We start from the raw sequence: 23,539 nt of genomic DNA on the forward strand, positions 1-23,539 counted from the left end.
TAACAGTTCGGTTCGCTCATCCCTAATCCTAACTACTCACTCCCAGTACCATTTATATAAGACACCGAATACTTACATTCAGGTCCAGTGGGTGCATTTTGTAAGGAAGGACAGGAATCATGCCACTTACGGTCTGGCCACCCCAATCATAAAACGCATATCTGGCACATGAAGCCCACGAGAAGGAAGAGCACCTATACCAGGACTCTCAGGACTCGCATCACAAGGAGGTAAGTATATAGGGATCCCATAACCAGCATATTCAGCACCAGAGATTGTACATATTGGGGGATGTTCTTTATTCATAAGGGTGGGTTCGCACGTACTGTACAAAAATCGGATGTCATGCTGCAGCGAAATCCGATGCGGATGCGATCCCTGTAATTTTCAACGAGAGTTCAATGAGGTTGAGGGGGCTGGTTTACATATTCGCAGCAGGATGATATTCCTGCTGCGATTATGTAAATGCCAGCCCCCTTAACCCCACCACCACCGGGAACATACTTTACCTGCTCCCTGCTCCGGCTGCATCTGAGGCGGGGCTGTGCACTGATTGGCTGCACGGGGCCGGGAGCCTCAGATGGAGCATGGAGTAGGTTAGGTATATTTCCGGCGTTGGGGGGTTAATGGGATCGGCAAACTTGCAGCATGAAATCCGCTGCAGATACCGTACATGTAAACCCGCCCTAAGAATATTACATCTCTCCAGCATATGCCTATAAACATTAGTATATTGCCATACAATACAGTGTGCAAAACAATGGGGGCTGAGTACTGTGGTGAGTATAAATTTTTTTGTTTGTTTGGCACTGTTTGTCATCAGTATGTGTACACTGCCTGACTACATCTGTAATCACAAGGGAACTGTAGAATATAGCAGCATTATGTGAGCATTGAATGGCAGTATTACATCAGCATGGTAATTTCAGATTAAATATTTTTCTTTCTGTAAATATTATAGTACTCCTATTATATTGTTCATATTGAGATGCTGAGCCTAAGGCTTAGTTTCCACAGGTGTCTGAAATATTAATCATTATTCTCTGGAGCAACATAAACGTATTCTAGCAATAAGAGGTTTATATAGGAACAAAAATACAATCTGTTTATTTTTCAGCATCCGTTATACATGATTCATTTTCTATTTTCTTTTAGGCAAATTAGAAACTCATGATGACATCTTATTTCTAGAATATACACATTGGGGGGAATTTATTAAGGGTGTTGCACCTAGTTTTAGGTGAATAATTGGAGTCTTCACTCATTTTTGGTCTAAGTTCTATTTTTGAACCAGTATTCGACGGGTGAATATTTTATAGATGCAACTTTGTTGTTTCTGCACAGTGAACAGCGTAAATAAAAAGAGTAGAAAAAAACCACCAGGATTGCTTATTGTTTTAATCGTATATCAGAACAAAAATTCTAAAAAGCGATCAAAAATTACCATTTGCACCAATATGTCGCCAATAAAAAGTATAGACCAAAACACAAAAAATAAGCCCTGTAGGTAGAAAAATAAAATTGTCAGGACTCTGAAAAGAGCGAGGAGGATAGCACAAAGGTTCCAATAGGAAAATTGTTATATTTAGACTGTGCTAACAAAGAACTCCTTGCTCCTTGCTTTTGCTGAGGCCTCCTAATAGTGACAGTACACTAAATGTTGTAGCCTCCCTCCCCCCACCAGATCACTCCCCTACCTTCTGCGGAAGAATGGCTACCGAACGGCAAGCCCTCTGTAGCATCAAGTGCCCAGCTCACTGGGGCAATGGCGGGGCCACTCAATGACAGGGTGGCGCTGCTGTGGCTGGTTGTGGTGCAAGCAGTCAATAGGGAAGATGACTGCCGGGTCAGGTGACGTCATGCCTACAGAAAGATGAAGCCCAGGCTCTACGGTACATGGGAAGGAGGCCAGTGGACAGTTCATCCTAGGGCAGCCCCAGCTGCAGTTATTTTAGTTAAAGGGGTTATCCAGCTCTACAAAAACATGGCCACTTTCTTTCATGACTTTTGTCTCCAGGTCAGGTGCAGTTTGCAATGAAGCTCCATTCACTTCAATGGAACTGAGCAGCAAAACCCCGCCCAAGCTGGAGACAAGAGTGGGGCTGTCTTTGGAAAAAAAAGTGGCCATGTTTTTGTAGACCCCTTTAAGTCAGAGATGGAGATCTATTAGAAGCACTAACAGGACCAGAGAAAAGTCATAAAACAAGGCAGTGTTAACCCTCTCCTCCCCATTTTTTAATACATATATATATGTCGCTACCACCTATGGTATCTGGCTATGCTGTCCAACAACAAGGGTTTAAAATAAGTAATTTTAATATATAAATTAATTTTTACTTATCATAGCTATGGCTAGGACCAGATTAACATTACAGGCCCTGGACCTCCAGCTCCAGGTCCCACTTTCCTGCTATCCTCGGGTGGAATTGATTTAGTATTTCAGTATAGAATAACAATGGCTTTAGCAGTGTCCCACACTTAGCTCCCCGCTGATTCTGTCTGAGCCAGGTGGAGAGGGGAGCTAGGTATCCATTGAATTTATTGATTATTAAATTTTTTTGACACAGAGACGGGGGAAGGGGGGGAAAAGAGGCATACTGCCAGACCCCTTTGGCGCCATCTTTACATATGGCATATGTATAAAACAATAACTGGGGGGCCCTCGGTGCTGTATTGCTCTGGGCTGCTGTAGCCCAGATCCATGGATTAGTCAGGAATAGTGTCAGTGCAATGCTAAGGCCCTGCCCTACCAGAACAACGGATCCCCCCTTTGCGATCGCATCGAGAGGGGGGAAGTCCGTCCAATAGACCACCATGGATGGTCTTTACAAGGCAATTAAATACAGCTCTCATGTGTAATTGCCGTGGTCCCGGGCTATTGATAGTGGCCGGGAGTGAGGCGGCTCATAGTAGGATAGCAGTGTGACTCCCCTCTGAACTCCCCTAGCAGGTATGTCCAGGTACAGGTATGTCCCGGCTGGTCTAGGGGATATTGTGCTATGCTGTTTTTTTATTGTTGTTGTTTTTTTTTTTATTCCAATTCACTTATATGAGTGCCAGTAGAACACAACTTTGCTCTTTCCATACTTTTATTCACCTGTTTGATCAGTCTTTGCCTGGATTGTGGCAAGCAGACAAAGGACCAGCAGTGATGGGGGCTAGGTGATACCTATTCTGCTTATAGGTTTGGGTCTCAGTGGTGGGTCACCATCTAAAGGACATTAATGGATATCCTAATGTCTAAAATGAAAGTAACCATTGTATTCTATAAAAACCTGGTATAACACCATTACTAGAAGCGTTGTTATTCTACAGCACACAACTTCAAAGCTTGCACAGAGTTCACATCTTACATATCATTAGGACCCCATTACACAATATACAAATCATAAAAATGACTGTATAAAGACATGTTATTGATGCGTAGAAATATTTGTGCTATTAGTTTACTTTATACTTAAAAAAAGAATTAGCAAATTCCAAATTATTTCAGTAAGCTAAAACCCTGCCTAGCTAAGGCATAATTATTATGTTTTATCATTTTCAAATCTCAAAATTTACTTAGGCTTTTTTAGACATTTAATGGGTAGTAATTTTTAATGATGCCCTCAGGAGTAACATGAAAACATTCCCCTTAACAGGTCTACACAGGAGAAAAGGGAAGCTATTTTAGTCAAAAAGATAAACCCAGCCTTAGCTACAAACATCATGCATTGAAACAAAAATAATGTTAGCCATGTCTGACTGTGAGAGTATAAGCAATATATATATATATATATATATATATATATATATATAATATAAATAATGGATTTTTTTTATGGAGAGAGAAGGGGGTAGATTTATCAACAGGGGATTTTTCTAGGTGTGGTCTATTTCTGCTTTGGCAAGAATAGACTGGTCTATTTAAAGTGCAATTTACTATCAGGGATAAGCCTGGTCTATTTTCTGTGGTGCACATTTGTTTGTCTCAGAATTATCTCTAAATAGTCTAATTATTGTCTCTAAATAGTCTCATTGGCCCTGGTTTGTGTCCTAAGTAATGAGCATTTTCTTTTACCTTTCTTTTTCAGATACAGGTATGAAGAGGACTACGTTGATGACCAGAAGACTTTAATGTTCAATAAAATGGTCAACGAGGGGTGTGGAGGTGTTTTTATTTGAATAAAAATGTATTTTTAGGTGTGTTGTGTTTTCTTTCATTAATTTACGGGCTTAGAAGTGAAAGCTGTCTGATAGACGGGACTTAGTCGGGACTTAGTGTTAGCCGGTATAAAATGGCTAACACTAACCCCCCATTATTACCCCAGTACCCAATGCCACCAGGGTTACTGGGAAGAGCTGGGTGCCAGTAATTCCGTAGAGTCAAAATTTGCGCTCCTAGACTGGGCGGCAAGGGGCTGGTATTATTAGGCTAGGGAGGGCCAAAATAAATAGCCCTCTTCACCCTGGTACTACTAGGCGGCTGCTGCTTGGTTTTTGACCCCTTAAGGACAGAGACAACTTGCATTTTTGCACTTCTGTTTATTTCCTCCTTGTGCTTAAAAGGCCATAGCACTTGCATTCTTTCACCTAGAGACCCACATGAGCCCTTATTTTTTGTGCCACTAATTGTACTTTGCAAGGACAGACTGAATTTTTTCATAAAGTATACTGCAAAACCGAAAAAAAATTCAATGTGTGGTGAAATTGACGACAAAAAAAAAACAAAAACGCATTTTGTTTATTTGGGGTTATGTGTTTTTGTGCCAATCGCCCTGGGGTAAAACTGACTTGTTATATATGCTCCTCAATTCGTTACGATTAAAACTATATGTAACATGTATAACTTTTATATTATGAGATGGCTTGAACCATTGTTAACAAATATATGTTCCTTAAAATCGCTCCTTTCCTAGGCTTATAGCGCTTTTATCCTTTGGTCTATTGGGCTGTGTGAGGTGTAATTTTTTGCGCCATGATGTGTTTTTTTTACTATTGGTACCTTGATTGCGCATATGCACCTTTTTGATCGCTTTTTATTACAATTTTTCTGGATTTGATGCGAAAATTTGCACTTTGGGATTTTTTTGCGCTTACGCCGTTTACCGTGCGAGATCAGGAATTGATAAATTAATAGCTCGAGCGATTACGCATGCCGCGATATCAAACATGTTTATTTATTTTTTTTATATTTATAACATGGGAAAAGGGGGTGATTCTAACTTTTATTAGGGGAGGTTTTTTTTTACTAATATTAACACTTTTTTTTTTTACTTTTACACATATACTAAAAGCCCCCCTGGGGGAATTCGAGTATATGCACTCTGATCTCTTATTGATCTATTCTGTATATAGTAATACAGCATAGATCGATGAGATAGGCACTCGATTGCTTTCAGCTGCTGCAGCCAGAAGCAACCGAGTGCCGAGCCGGGATCAGCGCCTTTACGGCGCAGACCCTGGCCGACAGCAGACACGAAGATCACTCCTCTGGGACGACGTCCCGGGGGGACGATCTCCACCACTATACCACCATGGATCGGGCTGCATCTGATTACTTTATTAGCGGGCGCTGCGATCGGACCATGCCTGCTAATAGCCGCGGTCCCGGGCTACATGCGGCACCCGGGACCACGGCGGTTCAGAGCGGGGTTGCCTCGCGGACCCCCTCTGAACTCCCTGAGGCGGCCACAGGGCGTAAATATACGCCCTGTGTCGTTAAGGGGTTGACCTGGCTGGTTATGTAAAGGGGGAGAGGAACCTATGCATTTTTTTTTTTAATAAATAATTAAAATAAAATAAAAAACGCATAGGATCCCCCCCCTTTCCATAACCAGCCAGGTTAAAAACCAAACAGCAGCAGCCTAGTAGTACCAGGGTGGGAAGGGCCATTTATTTTGGCCCTCCCCAGCCTAATAATACTAACCTGCTGCCGCCCAGTACGGAAGTGCCAATTGTGATGCTCTGGGACTACTGGCACCCGGCTCTTCCCAGTACCCCTGGTGGCATTGGGTACTGAAGTAATATTGGGGGGTCAGTATTAGCCATTTTATACCGGCTAACACTAAGTCACGACTTAGTAATGGATTCCGTCTATCAGACAGCTTCCACTACTAAGCCTGTAATTTAATGAATAAAAAATCAACACACCTAGAAAAAATTTTTATTCAAATAAAAACACCCCCATACCCCTCGTTGACCATTTTATTGTACATTAAAGTCGTAGTCCAAATGAATCCGACTTAATCCTCTGCATACCGGTATCTGAAAAAGAAAATGAAAAAAACACAAGAAAACAAACAGAAAGTCCCTGGGAGCCAGACTGTAACTTCCATGCCCACGGTGGAGGTCACCCAGCTTTCCCAGCAGCCTGTAAGATTAACCCTTACAGGATCCTGAAAAAGCTGGGTGACCTCCACCATGGGCATTACATTTTGGCTCCCGGGGACTTAACTTCTGTTCTGGCACTGCACCTGCACCAGCAAGGAAGGGGGTTAAGTGCCCTCTTCCTTGCTGGGGCAGATGCAATGAGCTCTTCATGGGGGGATGTGATGGCTGGGAGTTACCTACTGCTTTGTCCACAGTTGGTATTTCCCGGTAAACCCCGCCCCCACTATGCTTTGCCCCGCCCCTGTATCGGACACGGCAGACACAGAAAGCGGGGCTTGCCGTCGCGGGGGGGGGGGAAGGGTTACTGGGAGTGCTACCAACTGTAGACAAAGCAGCAGGTAACCCCCAGCCATCACCCCCTTCCACCCCAATAAAGAGCACTAAACCCCCTTCTTTGCTGGTGCAGGTGCAGTGCTAGAACAGTCTGGTTTCCAGGGGGTTAAGTCCCCGGGAGCCAGACTGTAACTCCCATACCGGGGATTTTTGCTTTCTGCTTCTGGGTGAAAAACCCCGTAAGGCAGGGAATCCCGGCTTAATGGGGGATTCCCTGCTCCTGTGCTGTAAGGAGGGGTGCGCTATGCACCCCTCCTTACTGTACAGCCCCAGAGGGTTAGTAGTGATGCTACTGCACTGCACCCGACCCACGGAGCATACCGACTCCACATTAGGTGGTGAAATACACCACCTCTAGTGTGGAGTCAGTCTGCGACCCATGTGCGACTATTTTAACATAGTCGCACATGATAAATCATGCCTACTTTCAGCGTAAGCTGAAGTAGGCATGATCAGAGTATGTCAGGGAAAAGTCGCTAAATTTTGAGCAGCTATGCGGCTGATCAAAATTTTGCAACTTTTTTACGCCAAAAAAGTGGCGTAAATTGTTAATAAATCTCCCCCTATGTCTTTATTGGGCTATGTTTACACAAAGTTTTTCAGCTCCCTTTAAATTACGTCCATCATTTTAAGTCTAAGGCCCCAAATCCTGATCAGGAGGCCTCAAAAGCCATCAGGAAAGTATTAGGATTTCCTGACAGTAATCCGTTTTTACCTTCAGCATACCATCAGGAAACCATCAGGAAAAACCTTCAGGATTTTCTGATGAGAAAAAAAAAGTGATTTCAATATGATCTAGTATGCCCCTCGTGTACCTTGCCACTGCGTTCCCCTTGTGTACCCTCCTACTGCGTCCCCCTCGTGTACCGTGCGACTGCGCCCCTCTCGTGTACCGTGCCACTATGCACCTCTTGTGTACCGTGCGACTGCGCCCCTCTCGTGTACCGTGCCACTGCGCCCCTCTCGTGTACCGTGCCACTGCGCCCCTCTCGTGTACCGTGCCACTGCGCCCCTCTCGTGTACCGTGCCACTGCGCCCCTCTTGTGTACCGTGCCACTGCGTCCCCCTTGTGTATCGTGCCACTGCGTCCCCCTTGTGTATCCTGCCACTGCGCTCCTCGCGTGTACCCTGCCACTGCGTCCCCCTCGGGTACCCCGCCACTGCACCCCCTAGTGTACCCCGCCACTGTGTCCCCCTTGTGTACCTTGTCTCCATCTCCCCCTCATGCCACATGTCATCCTCTTATCTGTTGCAGAACTACAACTCCCATTATGTGATGAAGTCCTGCATATTACCACACAAACCATGATGGGAGATGTAGTTCTACTGTGCCCCTGCCTCCCCCCTCCTATACTGTGTCATCCTCTAATCTGTTGCAGAACTACATCTCCCATTATGAACTGCCAATGGGGCATGATAGGGGTTGTAGTTCTGTAACAGGGAGAGCAACAGGTTGCAAAGCTACAACTCCCATCATGGACTGTCAGCAGGACAAGATGGGAGTGGTAGTTCTGCAACCTGAATGGCAACATGTTGCAGAACTACAACTCCAATCATGGCCTGTTAGCAGGACACGATGAGAGTGGTAGTTCTGCAACCTAAATGGCCACATGTTGCAAAACTACAACTCCCATCATGGACTGTCAGCAGGATATGATGGGAGTGGTAGTTCTGCAACCTGAGTGGCCACATGTTGCAGAATTACAACTCCCATCATGGCCTGTTAGCAGAACATGGTGGGAGTTTTAGTTCTGGGGTGGGGGTGATGTCACCTGTCCTGGTGTCTGGAGCCCAGGGTATCTAGAAGGGTTGCCCGGCAGTCTGCGGCGGCAGCAGGTGGTGAGTAACGGGGGGCAGAGTCCTGCGGGCAGCGGCATCACGGGGGGTGTCTTTGGGGGTGCGGAGTCCCGGCGGGCAGCGGCATCACGGCAGGGGGGGCGGGGACGGAGTCCCGGCGGGCATCGGCATCACCCGGCATCGGCAACCTGGTGGTGGGAAGGGGGTTGTTGCTTAGTCTCAGCGGGCAGCGGCATCACGGGGGGGGGGCTGCGGAGTCCCGGCGGGCAGCTGCATCACCAGGCGGGAGGGGGGGTTGGGTTTGGGGCACAGGTGTGGAGGACGGGGACCGGGGGGTGTCGGTTTAGGGGTACGGCAGGGGGGGGGGGTGCTCTCCCAGGTCACCCGGAGGTCCGGCCGCTTTCCTGATGTGCATCAGGAAAGCGGCCAGAGCTCCGGAGCTCCCATAGACTTCTATGGGGGTGTCCGTTCCGGGTTTCTGGATGAAAATAGGACAGGATCTAAAAAATCCTGACATGTTTTCCGGAACGGACACCCTTCCGGAAAAATCCGGAAGGGTGTCCGTGTCTAATGTAATCCTATGGGTCCGGAAATCCGTCCGGATTTCCTGATAAGAAATCCGGGTGGATTTTCCAGATGTGTGAAGGGGGCCTAAAATAACGAGGGCGTTATTTAGCTGTCTGGCTTACCCTTAGTGCAATAACGGCTGTTGGTACATTATTCTGATTTGGCCTTTGGATGTGTCTTTAATTAATTGAAGTCCATTGAATTTAATAGTAAAAACGGTAAACAGGGCGGTGAAAAAAGAAAAACTGTATGTGAAGAACTAAAAAATAACGTCCACTGTTTGCAAAAGACGTCCGAAAATAATTGTCACGATCATTATTTTGACTTTGTCTTATCTGTACTGCCTATAGCTAAACTACTGGCAGAGCTACAAATGCTAAGATCCTATGTAGAAGCAACATTTGTTCTATTTTTGCCTAAATCATCTCCTTATGTTTCAGTCACTGCACATATGCTTCTTAAAGCAAATGTCGTAGTTTAGCTGAATGAGCAGCCATGCGATCCATCTCATAAAACACGGCTCTTGAGAAGCAAAGATCACAGAGGGATCATCTTCAATGCTTCTGTTTGGATGGAAGACTAGAGAGGACAATGATAAGATAACAGTGCCATTTCCAGGACAATTCTGGGAAAAATACCCCCAATCACTGGCTGAATGCAATGGAACAGCACCTGGGCCAATGATTGGCTGAGTGGGCTGTCACTCTCAAGATGAGAGAGACAGCCTGCTCAAACACTCATGGGCCCCAACACTGTCCCTTCTCAGTGAGCCAGTGATTAACTAGGCAGGCTGTCACTCTTGTCTCAAAAAATGACAGCCTGCTTAGCCAATCACTGCTCACGGTGCTTTCCTGCTTCAGTTAGTGATTGGCTGAACAAGCTGAAGGCAGCTGAAGATGGCAGATACCCAGAGGAGGACAGCGGGGGAGCACAGACAGGTGATAAAACCTTTTTTTTGTTAGTTTTTTTAAATGTACGGCTGCTATCTTTATGAACCTGTTCCGAACTTTGCAAGAACTTTGGTTTGGTACTGAACTGAACCTTTTGCAAAGTTCAAAACAAATCTTTGTTCAGAAGTTCAGTTCAATGATTTCTGCTAGGGAGTCCTGGAAAACATGGATACAGTCTATCCTATTATTAGAGAAGCCTGGTGTTTTTTTTTTTTACCTACTTACCATTCCCCGTGCCCGCAAATCGACATGTCAGAAGGTCCTGGACCCCCGCCAGAAGGCATTTCCCTCCAAATTTTGATGACATCCCAATTTGGAGCAAAATGTTTGACCTAGCTTATGAATGCCCTTGAGCCGATGAGTGACTGCAGCAATATACCGGCCCAGTCACTGGCTGGCTGAGTGGGGCATCCATTAACCGTATTGTAAGGTGGAAGAGCTGAGAGCTGGAGAATGCCGACGGGTGCCCCTGGAGCAGGACACAGTGCAGCGCTGGCACGTGGAGCCGCAAATATGCATTATTTATTATGTTCCCTCCACTTCCTGCCTGAATGGAATTTTTATTGCCCCATCGGACTTCTCCTTTAAGCCACCATAAGCAAAGAAGCCCCTTGACATTACAGAGTGTCATTCAAAGTACAATTTTTCCCACACACAAAAAAAACCATACCATTACATGGCACTGTAGATGGGAAATGGAAAAAAAATTGGCTTTTAAACGACAAGGATTAAAAAACAGAGACCTAAAAAGAAAATAATGCTATAATCTTTGGTGAATAATTCTTATATAAGAAAGCATAGAGAAATATAATATTGTTTTATTATATTTCATTTACTATGGACTTGTACTATGGACATGTATGAACCATGTATGTATATTAAAGTATTGTATTGCCCAAAAGTTATACAAATCACCAATGTACACTTGTTACGGGAAATGCTTATAAAGTGCTTTTTCCCTGCATCAAGGCTTCACTTCCTGGATAAAATGGTGATGTCACGACCCGACTCCCAGAGCTGTGCGGGCTATGGCTTCTGGAGAGGATGATGGCAGGGGGGTGCTCAGTGTCCTCCAGTACCCCATGTACCTCAGTGTCACAGCGCCCCTCTCCAGCAGCCACAACCTGCACAGCTCTGGGAGTCCAAGTGGGTCGTGACATCACCATGTTATCCAGGAAGTGAAGCCTTGATGCAGTAGTAAGTGCAGGGAAAAAGGACTTTAAGTGCATTTCCCGTAATAAGCGTATATTGGTGATTTGTATAACTTTAAGGGGCAATATAATACTTGAAATGAAATATTTTCGTCTGACTTTAATGCTTCCATTTGTAACCATTCTTTTCTATTTTGTACTGTACTTGTATACCATTTTGAAAAGTTTCGATTAAGTAGCTGAGGGAGCCTCCCAGTTTAGCCAATGTACCATTTTATATAAGATGATGAAAAATCTATCATAGTCATCAAGTGAAATTGCTTTGCTTGTAAGAGTATCCACTGCATGAACTACAACCACCTAGCCTAATTTGTTTTTATTTTTCAGCAAGTGAACAGAAAAGATTATCATTTTACAGACAGGAGATCAATGTTCTTTCCTTTGATGGAACAATATGACTTGTCAAACATCATTCACTATTAGACCGTTTATTCTTTTCAAGCAATAAAAATTTCTTTTTTTGCCAACCCATGACAATAATAATGGAGACATCTCACTTATTTGATGTACATTCAGGGTTTTTTTTATACTTCATAGCAAGCATACAAATTACAGTTATGACAAAAATAATGGTTATTTAATAGCTGACCCATTCTGACTTTATGAAACATAAATACATAAAAGTAAATTATTTCAATTAATGGCAGGTACTTTTTTTCAGGAGATAAAGAAAAGTTATTCAGTGATGAAAAATAAAGTGCAATTATGAAGAAAAAAAATTCCAATTAGAATTTTATTTCTCCTTCTATACTAACAGCCTTAATTTTTTGAGAAATTCCCACATAAGTAAGACTCTCCATCAAGAAGTCTGACAGATGAGTTTTGTATTATAAAGCTTTGTTATTGCCTAATTTGCCCCATAAGTTTTCAATTACATTTATATTGAAACTGTTTGGTGACCATGAGAACAAGCTGATGTGCTGTTTCAGGGTGGGCTGGTGGGGGGGGGGGGGAGTAACCCTTCCCTGATTTATGGCTGACTTTATTCTTCCTCCTCCCCTTTTAAGACCCAAATTGTTTTTGTTATCACGGTAAAAAAAAACATTATCTGTATGTGAAAAAAAAAGTTCACCATACAGAAAAACTCTCATGCTATATATATTCTACAGGTCACGCATGATGCGACCGCATCAGAACTCAGCGCCACTAAAGATAACCTTTTCAGAGACCTCTCATTCAGGGTGGGTGTTACTAAAGGCAAGGAGAGCATAAAGGAAGACCCCAGAGGTGTTGAAGGCCTACAGCATGAACGTTCTAGGTCGAACCTTCCATTTGATTCCCGATGCCTTCCCAGTCCGTGGGGAAGGAAGAGACAGCCCAGATACCGCCTGGAATTTTGAGATTCAGCCTAGATAAATAGCTTTCCCACGAACCGGAAAGGCATCAGGAATCAAATGCGGAAGGTTCGACAAGGTTCGAGTTCAATAGAACCTAAGATTTCGATCATCTCTAATTCTAGGCTTCAGTCAGTCAGATAATTTTTTTTTTACCCCAAAGATGGCACCAGGTGCATTTTGAAACTCAGGATCGGATAAAACTTCATGTCAAGTAGGGGGGTGGTGGTACGTGGGTACCTTTTGCACTTTAGATTTTTACACACTGGTATTTCTATTTGACTGATTTGTAGTCTGCACCCCTACCTGTTATTTATAAGTAGACCATAAAATAAGTATCAAGGCTTTTATTAGCTGTTTATATGCAAAAATATAGCTGTATGTCCCAACTAAAAATAACAATTTTTGGTTCCTTCTACCTTTTGATAAAATAAAAAAAAGTCTTTAAATACATTCCAAAAAAAAATCCCAGAAGAAAAGTCTAAAAAAAGTCTATTTTTTGGACGTACTGCCTACGCTGCTAAGTGCAGGACCAGTCAGGGAGGATAGTCGACAGTTTGTGTCAGCAATCTAGACATCCCAGTCTGTAATCCCAGACGGAGTTCATGATAGTGAGGACTCCAGGACTCCTTGTTCTTTTTTACCTTGAGGGTGCCTTAACACAACGAATCCCCGCTGCAGGCATTGATTGGGTGAGCGCAACATCCTGCCGAGAACCCCCAAAGCTATCCAGAGCGCAAAGCAGGTAATGTATGCGCCCGCCGGCGGGGGGGTTAACTTACATACTCGCAGCGGGATGTCAATCTCACTGCAAATATGCATTCTCATAAGGATGCACGGACACTCGTGAAATCCGCTACGGATCCGGTGTGTGTGAAGGCCCCCTGAAGATTATTTTTAATTAAATTGACTGTATTGTAAGGGTCATTGTCCTGCTGCAGAATAAAAATTAGGACAAGTTTTACTTTGCAGCATTTTTCTGCCAAATTTTTTTACACATCGATGCAAATTATGAAAATAAAATTACAATAGTGAATTATTAAGAAACCTATTTGTTTTTTACACAGATTTGCTTCTTTGAGAATAAGACTATTCCCAAGAAAATGTTATTTAATTTTTATAATTTATATCATATACAGTACATAATAGAAATTGGATCTAACTTCATTAGTATTCATATGCATTCCCAAAGATGTGAGGAAATTTTAAAGTATGTTGTTAATTCTAAATTAGACTTGTGGCATACGTTAGAATATTATGTGTCTTCATACTTTTTTTTTTATTTTACTATACAATGACATTCAGCAAAATATAAATATTTATAATTATATCAAATGTCAATATGTCTCTCATGATAAATTTATACCCAGAGCCTAACCAATCAAACTTATGAAATGTCTTTTTTTTTTTTTTTAAATGATAAAAACAATTAAAAGCAAGGTTCACATGGTGTAGTTGAAATCACTTTAACCCTCTAACCATGAATACCGTACACTGGGATTTGTTATAGTACTATGAAAAAGCTCAGGAGCTGAGCAGCCAGTACTCACAGTCAATGAAGCGATCATGCTGCTGTCCATCATTAACCCCTTAAATGCCATTATTTATAGCAATGAAGATATTTTAGTGTGTCACTGACCAATCAGAAACCCATTGTGACTGCATGGGCCTCGATCTGACAGCAGAATGTCTCATACTTAACTCTGTGCTGTCTGATCTGTGATCTTTTACTAGAATCTACCTTAGGCAGACTCTAGTAGCAGAGCGCTGATATTACTGATAAATCCTTTTCAATAGTATAGCATTTACCGCTGTAAGCAATCTAATGACTGTTTCCCTAAAATAAAGTGTAAAAATAAAATAAATAAAAGTAAAAATCATCCCCCTTTTCCCACTTTACAAATAGAAATATGTAAAAGATCTGTGCCAATCAGCTGTTTGACACCATAATACACAGTAAATTGTCACTTGTTCTTTTCACTTTGTAACGGCATCTTTCAATCTGCCATAAAATGAATGACGGAACCTTAAAAATATAATTTATGTGGTGAATTTTGGGGGGCTTCCATGTTTACATAATGCATTTTACAGTAAAACTGGCATTTTTTATTTATTCTATAGGTCAGTCTGAACACAGCGATATGCGTGTTTTCTAGGTTTTCTAATGTTTTACTATTTTTATTAGCAGTAAAACCTTTTTGCAAATAGGTATATTTAAAATAGCCTTATTGTGACTCCTATAGCGCTTTTATTTTTTCATCTACGGGATCATATGGGGCATCATTTTTTGCATCATGATCTCTAGTTTTTATTAGTAACATTTTTTTATTTTAATAGATCAGACGATTACACACGCTAGGGTATATTATATGTTAATTAGCTTTATTATTTTTATGTGTTTTATGTATAGAATGGGAAGGGGGGTGATTTTCACTTTTATTGGGAAGGGATTTTGGGGCATTTTTTTAAACTTTTATTAATTTTTTTTTTTACACTTCTTAAGTCCCCTTAGGGGACTTTAACATTATTACATTAGCTTGCTAACACTGATCACTGCTATGCCATAGCATAACAGAGATCACTGTTATTGGCAATCTTCTGATAGAGCCTGCCTGTGGCCTGTGGCAGACTCTATTAGAAGATCGGACTGCACAGAGGTAAGTAGAAGACCTCCAGCAGTCAGACAGTGTGATCGGGACCCCCGCAGACACTCTGCAGGGGTCCTGATTGCTAAGTGACCGGAGTTGCTCCGGTCACTTATACTTAAAGGCGATCTAGCTCCATAGCCCAGGACCCCAGCGGGGTGTACATTTACGCCCTCCTGCGTTAAGACACAGGCAGTGGGGGCGTAAATGTACGCCCATGGTCGTTAAGGGGTTAACAGCATTACGGAACCAAGCCACAGGGTGTCATCGGCTGTGGGACAGAGTGATGCTGGATCTCCGTTGAAAAGGTTTAGTGATGAAATAGGGTGGTTGGATACATGGATGTTTATAAACCTCATACTGAATATATTTTCCTGTTTTAGATCTTTGCATAGCTGAGCATTGAGAATTGATGTACTGCTTTGTAATCCAGCAGCCTTAAGGGCAATGGAGAAAATTAGGCATGCCCCTAAAAATCTGTCGGATCATAACCCTTGATATGGGGTCTGAAACAGCCAAAGAAAGGGCTTCTTTAAACCGCTCATGTTAAACCTTCATTGGCTATACATCTTGGGAGATACAGAGGAAATGAATAGAAAAGTGGAAGGATTTATAGCCATCAATAAGGAGTGAGCAAATATTCAAGTAATATGGGATGCATTAAAAGGGTATATCAGGGGGATAGATCTTTAAAAAAAAAAACATTATTAAAAAGAATTTTTTTTAAGCTAAAGAAACACAATATATGCAGGAGTTAAATAAAAAGCACAGGAAGAATATGCTGAATTTATTAGGGGTAAGGCATATAAGCATATAACAACCTAAATCTCAAACCTTCCCGTACTTATCAGCTGATGTATGTCCTGCAGGAAGTGGTGTTTTCTTTTCAGTCTGACACAGTGCTCTCTGCTGACATCTCTGTCCGAGTTCCTGTCTCGGACAGGGGTGGCAGCATGAGAACACTCAGGACATACAGCAGATGTTAAATATGGGAAGACTTGAGATTTTTAAATAGAAGTAAATTACAAATCTACTTTGTGAAACCAGTTGATTTGAAAGTAAAAAAATTTCACTGGCGTACCGCTTTAGGTGACTATTCCTTGCTAGGTTGATAAGCCTAAGAAAATGCATGTGGAATCTGGATATTGTGAAAGAAGAATGGTTAAACCAGGTTAAAAGATAAGGGTGGATAGCGGCAATGGGTAAAAGGTAAAGAGAACGGATTTAAACATTTTTAGAGTAGTTGGTAAAATTTTCCTACCCCCACCGATGGTGAGAGGAGGGAATGTTGCTTGGGTAAGTGGGTGAAAAGAGGGTGAAAATGATAAAATATTAAATTGTTGTTTATGGATATGTAATTGTTAGTTTATGTAATTTACAAGAATAAGAGATGTTTGTACTTGCACATTTTTATACTTCATAGGGGTAATGATATGCCCTGTGAATGTTGTCGAATTTTCACTTTTTGTGGAAAAACACATAAAGAAATAAAAATAAAGGAAGTTGCAACCATAATTTATTCCTAAAACAGAGATGAAGTTGAGTTTTTTTTTATCGGAGCCTACCAGCTGTGCTCTTCATATCAATGCACCTGTTGTAATTGTGCAACTACATATGGTAAAACATATATCTTTTATTTCTTTTGATGAATTTGTTACCACTTTGCCTTTATCAGAAGAGCAAAACCTTGGGGGAGACACCTAATTGGCATCGTGTAGTGACACAGCAAGCCCCTGGATTGAACTGCATCGCGCCAAAGTAACCTGAAAATACTAATGAGCTGTACGCTGTGGCTCAAAGGATTTTAGTAGTGTTTTCAGTGCTGCCAAATGAAATTATGAGCCATTTGGTGTTTTGCTTTGTTCTTGTTTGTTTACTTCTGGTCAACATTAGAGTGTTTTGCTTTATAGAATAAAACACCAAATACTGTCACTTATTGGAAACTCACTAAGGTGTTGTATTGTCTTCATGCCAACATTTAGATGTATTGCGCGCTTAGAAAAGAAACATCATGGGCGTCATTGATTCTTTTAAGTTAATTAAGTAGAAGCTTTTGTAGCGATTGTATAATGATTCCGACAGAGAAATTAACAATTAGGTTACGTTCATTCTAAAGACTGTCTCTAGACTTGACTGTAGGAAACACAGTATTCAGCCTCTGTAATGTTATCTAGTATGTCTAGACAAATAATTCAGAATTTCAGGTTTCAGCAATCTATGATTTTATTCAGGGGGAATTGTTTACAGTTATCTAAAGTTAAAGGGGAACAAATCCAACTTGCTGATATGTCCCTATTGCACAGGAGGCGCAGAGGATGCAGGTATGTCTCTTACCTTCATCCTCTGCGCTGTTCCCCTGCACTTAGTTGTTTACTCCTCTGTCCGGTAAGACCTTTGGGAGCACTGCCCCTCCCTCCTAGCGATGATTCGGCCCGCCCACGGCCTGCCCGCTCCATTGATAACCATTAGAAGGGAGGGCCAGGCCAGATCAGCACTATGGGGGCGGGTCACTGCTCCAAATACTTTTACCGGATCATGGAGTGAACGAATAAGTACACAGGAACAGCACCAAAGATGAAGCTAAGAAAGATACCTTCATGCTAGGTGCCTCCTGCACAATAAGGACAAATCAGGTTAGATTCGTCTAAGTTTCCCATTAAAGCATACCTGTCATTAGAAAAGAGCTTGGACTTTTCCCAGCTTGTTCTCCAGATCTGTCGTCTTCTGAACACTCAGTCTATGACGGAACAAAACTTTTGACAAGTCTACGTGACGTAAAAAGCTAAAAAATATATCTGTGACATGTCAAAAATTGTTTTTTTTCTAATAACAGGTACGTTATACCTGAAAGAATTTGCCTTTCTGTTCTGATATAGAATCAAAACTACATTGCCAATATAATGTTCCCAAAAACAAGCCAGGAGGACACTGGAAGTGCGTGGAGCGGTAAGTATATGGCGACGAACAAGGATTTTCAAACTTGCTAAAAGAGAACAATCAGCCAATGATCAGCTCCTCAACTGATCTTTGTCTTTACACAGCAAGATATCTGCCTGATTTGGCAGATAATCTCCCTGTGTAATAGGAACTTTATTTTCTCATGTAGAGTTACATTTCACTTGACAGTAAGGGTACACAGGCCACATTGTTACAGTATATAGAGGAGCTTGAAAGGCTGGTTTCACACATGGCAGCGTTTTGGAAAACTGCCACTGCAATATTTGAGCAAAAGCCAGGAGTGGATCTGGCAGGTAAGAGGCATATTAACATTTCCTTTTCCTATTACTTTTTGGCTCAAAAACTGCAATTTTCTTTCCATTACCTTGAGCAGCCCAATTGCATGACCAAAGCTTGTATGCCAGGCTTGCTTCCAGCTGTACAAAGAATAGTCCTTTAACCCCTTAACGACCAAGGGCGAAAATGTACGCCCTGGCGTCGTAAAGGGCCGCCTGGTGACCCTGCTCTGAACCGCCGCGATCCTGGGTGCTTTATGCAGCCCGGGACCGCTGCAATTAGAGGACATGGTCCGATCGCCGTGACTGCTAAATAGCCATTTAAATGCAGCTGTCAAAGTTGACAGCTGCATATAAATTGCTGTGTTCTCCCATCAGTGGTGGTCTAGTGGTGGTCCCTGCTTGTGATCCGGCCGGGGGTCTGTGCCGTAATGGCGCTGATCCCGGCTCGGTAATCTATTGCTCTTGGCTGCAGCAGCCGAGAGCAATCTATCTATACTGCATAGATCTCAATGAGAGATCAGTGTAGTAATACTGGAAGTTCCCCAGGGGGACTTCTAGTAAGTGTGTAAAAAAAATAAAAATGTTATTAGTAAAAATCCCTTTCCCTAATAAAAGTTTAAATCACCCCCCTTTTCAAATTTTATAAATAAAGATAAATAAATAAACATATTTGGTATGGCCGCGTGCGTAATTGCTAGAATTATTAATTTATCACATTCCTGATCTTGCAGGGTAAATGGCGCAAGCGCCAATTCCGAAATGCAAAGTTGAGCATTTTTTGGTAGCATCAATTCCAGAAAAATTTTAATAAAAAGTGATCAAAAAGTTGCAAAAAATGATACCTCACATAGCCCCAGAGATCAAAGGATAAAAGCATTATAGGCATGGGAATAGAGCAATTTTAAAGACCATTTATTTAAAATATAAAAAAGGTTTTAATTTTTTAAAAGCAACCAAATAAAATAAAAGTTACACAAGTTACATATTGCTGTAATCATATTAACTTGAAGAACATGTATAACAAGTCAGTTTTACCCTAGGGTCAACAGCGTAAACACAAAAATCCTCCAAATAAAATGTTTTAATTTTCAATTTCACACATATAATTTTTTTCTGCTTTTGCAGTGTACTTTATGCAAAAATTAAGCCTGTCATTGCAAAGTACAATTAGTGGCACAAAAAATAACGGCTCATTTGGGTCTCTAGGTGAAAAAATGCAATCGCTGTGGCCTTTTAAGCACAAGGAGGAAAAACGGAAAAATGAAAATTGGCCGGGTCCTTAAGGGGTTAACACATTCTAGGTCCAGGATAATTAATAAAATGAATGTTCTGTTAATACTTCTATTCTAATTCTTCTAGCTGAATATGATCCAGTTCTTAGAGAATTAGTTTAACCCCTTGCCTCTAAAGCCTGTTTTGGCCTTAATGACCAGGCTCATTTTTCAAAATCTGACCTGTCTCACTTTATGCTCTTATAGCTCAGTGATGCTTTAACGTATGCTAGCGATTCTGAGATTGTTTTTTCGTCACATATGGCACTTTATATTAGTAGCAAAATTTGGTCACTACTTTGTGTATTTTTTGTGAAAAACATCAAAATATCAAGAAAAATTTGAAAATTTAGCATTTTATGAACTTCTGAAATTCTCTGCTTCTAAAAAAGGAAGTCATAGCGCATAAATTAGTTACTAAGTCACATTACCAATATGTCCTCTTTATTCTGGCATAATTTGGGAAACATATTTTACTTTTTTAGGGTGTTACGGGGCTTAGAAATTTATGAGCAAATTATCACATTTTGTGAAAATTTCCAAAACTGATTTTTTTTAGGGACCAGTTCTTTTTTTAAATGGATTTAGAGGGCTTGTATACTGAAACCCCCCATAAGTGACCCCATTTTGGAAACTAGACACCTTAAAGAATTAATCTAGGGGTATAATGAGCATTTTAACCCTACAGGGGCTGGAGGAAAGTATTTACAATTAGGCCGTAAAAAAATCGAAAATGTAAATTTTCAAATAATATATACGTTTAGATTAAAGTTTCTCATTTTCAAAAGGAACATGAGAAAAAAAGCATGCCAAAATTTGTAACGCAGGTTCTCCTGAATACAATGGTACCCCAGATGTGGGCGTAAACCACTGTATGGGCACACAGCCGGGCTCAGAAGTAAAGGAGCGCCAATTAGCTTTTTTAATGCAGATTTTGCTGAAGAAGTTTCTGAGCGCCAGGTGCATTTGCAGTGCCCCTGTAGTGTCCGCAGAATAGAATCCCCCCAAAAGTCACCCCATTTTCGAAAGTACACCCCTCAAAGAAATCATCTTGGGGTAGGATGAGCATTTTGACCCATTTTGACCCCACATGTATTAGAGGAAAGTATTCAAAATTAGACAGTAAAAATGAAAAACACGAATTTTTCCAATAATATGTTTGTTTAGTTTGAAATTTCTCAATTTCACGAGGAACAAGAGAAAAAAAGTACCCCAAAATTTGTAAAGAAGGTTCTCCTGAATACAACGGTACCCCATATGTGGGTGTAAACCACTCTATGGGCACACAGCCGGGCTCAGAAGAAAAGGAGCGCCAATTAGCTTTTTCAATGCAGATTTTGCTGAAGAAGTTTCTGAGCGCCAGGTGCATTTGCAGCGCCCCTGTAGTGCCCGCAGAAGAGAAACCCCCCAAAAGTCACCCCATTTTGGAAAGTACACCCCTCAAAGAATTCATCTTGGGGTGTGGTGACCATTTTGACCCCACAGGTATTAGAGGAAAGTATTTAAAATTAGATAGTAAAAATGAAAAACTTGAATTTTTCCTATAATATGTTTGTTTAGTTTGAAATTTCTCAATTTCACGAGGAACAAGAGGAAAAAAAGTACCCCCAAATTTGTAAAGAAGGTTCTCCTGAATACAACGGTACCCCATATTTGGGCATAAACCACTGCATGGCCACACAGGAGGGCTCAGAAAGAAGGGAGCGCCAATTAGCATTTTCAGTTCAGATTTTGCTGAAGAAATTTCTGAGCGCCAGGTGCGTTTGCAGCGCCCCTGTAGTGTCCGCAGAAGAGAACCCCCCCAAAAGTCCCCCCATTTTGGAAAGTACACCCCTCAAAGAATTCATCTTGGGGTGTGGTGACCATTTTGACCCCAAAGGTATTAGAGGAAAGTATTCAAAATAAGACAGTAAAATTGAAAAACTAGAATTTTTCCAATAATATGTTCGTTTAGTTTGAAATTTCTCAATTTCACTAGGAACAGGGGATAGGCTGCATGCCCAAATCTGTAACGCAGGTTCCCCTGAGTAGAACGGTACCCCATATGTGGGCATAAACCACTGTATGGACACACAGCCGGGCTCAGAAGGGAAGGAGCGCCAATTAGCATTTTCAGTGCAGATTTTTCCGAAGAAGTTTCTGAGTGCCAGGTGCGTTTGCAGAGCCCCTGTAGTGTCAGAAGAATAGAACCCCAGCAAAAGTCACCCCATTTAGGAAAGTACACCCCTGAAAGAATTCATCTTGGGGTGCAATGAGCGGTTTGACCCCACAGGTATTAGAGGAAAGTATTCAAAATAAGACAGTAAAAATGAAAAACTCGAATTTTTCCAATAATATGTTCGTTTAGTTTAAAATTTCTTAATTTCACGAGGAACAGGAGAGAAAACGTACCCCAAAATCTGTAACGCAGCTTCTTCTGAGTAAAACGGTACCCCATATGTGGGCATAAACCACAGTATGGGCACACAGCCGGGCTCAGAAGGAAGGGAGCGCCAATTTGCTGGAGCAAAACCGCAGCTAGTAATAGTTATTAGAATAGCGCAGTTACTAAAATACAATAAAAAATTAGATTACAGGTAATGTGGGGTGGTCACGGGCAACCTGGGGTGGTCACAGGCAACCTGGGGTGGTCACGGGCAACCTGGGGTGGTCACAGGCAACCTGGGGTGGTCACAGGCAACCTGGGGTGGTCACGGGCAACCTGGGATGGTCACGGGCAACCTGGGGTGGTTATGGGCAACCTGGGGTGGTTACAGAGAATCTGGGGTGGTTACAGGCAACATGGGGTGGTTACGGGCAACGCGGGGTGGTTACGGGCAACGTGGGGTGGTAACGGGCAACGTGGGGTGGTTACGGATAAACTGAAGTGCTTATAGGTAATCTGGGATGGATACCTGTAATCTGGCGTGGTTACGGGCAATCTGGAGATGGTCACTGGCAATTTGGGGTGGTTAGAGGCAACGTGCGGTGGTTATAGGCAACGTGCGGTGGTCAGGGGCAACGTGCGGTGGTCAGGGGCAACGTGCGGTGGTCAGGGGCAACGTGCGGTGGTCAGGGGCAACCTGCGGTGGTCAGGGGCAACCTGCGGTGGTCAGGGGCAACCTGCGGTGGTCAGAGGCAACGTGCGGTGATTAGAGGCAACGTGCGGTGGTCAGAGGCAACGTGCGGTGGTCAGAGGCAGCGTGCGGTGGTTAGAGGCAACGTGCGGTGGTTAGGGGCAACGTGCGGTGGTCAGGGGCAACCTGCGGTGGTCAGAGGCAACGTGCGGTGATTAGAGGCAACGTGCGGTGGTCAGAGGCAACGTGCGGTGGTCAGAGGCAGCGTGCGGTGGTTAGAGGCAACGTGCGGTGGTTAGGGGCAACGTGCGGTGGTCAGGGGCAACCTGCGGTGGTCAGGGGCAACCTGCGGTGGTCAGAGGCAACGTGCGGTGATTAGAGGCAACGTGCGGTGGTTAGAGGCAACGTGCGGTGGTTAAGGGCAACGTGCGGTGGTTAGAGGCAACCTGCGGTGGTTAGAGGCAACCTGCGGTGGTCAGGGGCAACGTGCGGTGGTCAGGGGCATCGTGCGGTGGTCAGGGGCAACCTGCGGTGGTTAGGGGCAACGTGCGGTGGTCAGGGGCAACCTGCGGTGGTCAGGGGCAACCTGCGGTGGTCAGAGGCAACGTGCGGTGATTAGAGGCAACGTGCGGTGGTCAGAGGCAACGTGCGGTGGTTAGAGGCAACCTGCGGTGGTCAGGGGCAACCTGCGGTGGTCAGAGGCAACGTGCGGTGGTCAGAGGCAATGTGCGGTGGTTATAGGCAACGTGCGGTGGTTAGAGGCAACG

The sequence above is a fragment of the Dendropsophus ebraccatus genome, chromosome 7 (genome assembly GCF_027789765.1).
Source record: "Dendropsophus ebraccatus isolate aDenEbr1 chromosome 7, aDenEbr1.pat, whole genome shotgun sequence".
NCBI lineage: Eukaryota > Metazoa > Chordata > Amphibia > Anura > Hylidae > Dendropsophus > Dendropsophus ebraccatus.